At 36.5% G+C, this 1,792-nt stretch overlaps 1 non-coding gene across 1 annotated transcript; it reads left to right on the forward strand.

The window, feature by feature from the left end:
* The first annotated feature begins 736 nt into the window (after positions 1 to 736).
* LOC140583913 (U6 spliceosomal RNA) lies at positions 737 to 843 on the forward strand. The gene has a single exon (XR_011985983.1). It is a non-coding gene; the product is annotated as a U6 spliceosomal RNA (small nuclear RNA).
* Positions 844 to 1,792: the final 949 nt, after the last annotated feature.

Genomic DNA, 1,792 nt, shown 5'->3' on the forward strand with positions numbered 1-1,792 from the left:
CTTACTCGTCGGGAGAAAATTTACTCGTCGGGAGAAAATGCTTGAAATTTAATCAGTTCTGCATTTTTCAAATAGGCACGCCCACTTCCACGTTGACCTTGTTTCATCGTTCAGTAGACTAAAATAATCTGAGGCAGATGATTTTGGACACCTACAAAGCTACAGGAAGTGTGTATTTTAGTCCTTCAATCAAAAGCCTTTGGTTCAGTAAAGAGTATGTGGGACACGTATAATTCAGTCTCCAAGAGAATATGCTTGAAATTTAATCTATAATATTTTTTAAAATGGCTACGCCCACTTCCACTTTGACATTTTATCGTTAAGTAGACTAAAGTAATCTGAGGCAGATCATTTTTGACACCTACAAGCTACAGGAAGTGTGAAATTTAGTCTTTTAATCAACAGCCTTTAGTTTCGAAAAGAGTACCTGCGATAATTATAACTTAGTCTCCAAGAAAATGCTTGAAATTTAATCTAATCTGCATTTTTAAATAGGCACGCCCACTTGCACTTTCACCTCGTTTGATCGTTAAGTTGACAAAAATATTATGAGGCAGATTTTTGACATCTACATGCAAAGGGAAGTGTGAAAGAAACATTTCCCAATACTTTAGCTTCTTTATACTCATGTTCTGGCAAAATATAGGGCCAGGGCATAGCCATTGCTGTGCCACCGACATGAGGAATGCTCATACCACTTCCTCACCTATATAATCTTTCATCAGGCACCAACTATGTGCTTGCTATGGCAGCACATATACTAAAATTGGAACGATACAGAGAAGATTAGCATGGCCCCTGCGCAAGGATGACACGCAAATTCGTGAAGCGTTCCATATTTTGCTTGGCTTTCCTGGTCCTCAACTTAATCAAACTGCATGCTGTGAAAAAGACATGTTCCTAAATGAAACTATTGTAATATTTCTCTTGCAATGGACCTTAACAGGAAACCTGCTCATAATAGATGATTGTAATAATCAGAGAAATATAAACCAGCGAGAAAATCTTTCATTGGCAAAGATTTAGCCCAGTCCAAAGCATATCATGCTTATGCGTGAAAATGAGAGAAGTGTCAGATGACTATGCTGACTGGAATGTGATTGACTTTTGTCTGAAAATAACCCAGCTGCAATTCTTGGGGAACGTTTTTGATGCCATTAAAAAGCAAGTTTGATGTCAATAATGAGTGCAATAACAAAAATTGTGATTTGGTAGAAGTGTGTCTCAGAAAGCAATACAAACCAATTGACTGAAGGTTTCAGGAAGAGATGGAAGCCAGATTTTACCACACTTTTAAATTTTGGTCTTTTAATCAAAAGCATCTTATACAGAAAAGAGGACCTGGGACCTGTAGAATTCGGACTGCAATGAAAATACTTGCACTTTCACCTTGATTCATTGTTGAAACATGCTAAAACACATAATTTAGTCTATAAGAGAATATGCTTAAAATTTAATCTAATCTGCATTTTAAAATAGGCATGCCCACTAGCACTTTGACCTTGTTTGATCATTAAGTTGATTAATACGTTTTGAGGCAGATTATTTTTGAGAACTACATGTTAAGGTCAGCGTAAAATTTAGTCTTTTAATCAAAAGGCTTTGGACCAGTATAGTATGTGCGACATGTAGAATTTAGTCTCCAAGAGAATGTGCTTGAAATTTAATCTAAACTATATTTTGAAATGGCCACGCCCACTTCCACTTTGACCTTGTTTCATCGTTCAGTAGACTAGAATTATCTGAAGCAGATGATTTTTGACTCCTACAAGCTACAGGAAGTGTGAAATTT

The sequence above is a fragment of the Paramormyrops kingsleyae genome, unplaced genomic scaffold (assembly GCF_048594095.1).
Source record: "Paramormyrops kingsleyae isolate MSU_618 unplaced genomic scaffold, PKINGS_0.4 ups26, whole genome shotgun sequence".
In the NCBI taxonomy this organism is placed as follows: domain Eukaryota; kingdom Metazoa; phylum Chordata; class Actinopteri; order Osteoglossiformes; family Mormyridae; genus Paramormyrops; species Paramormyrops kingsleyae.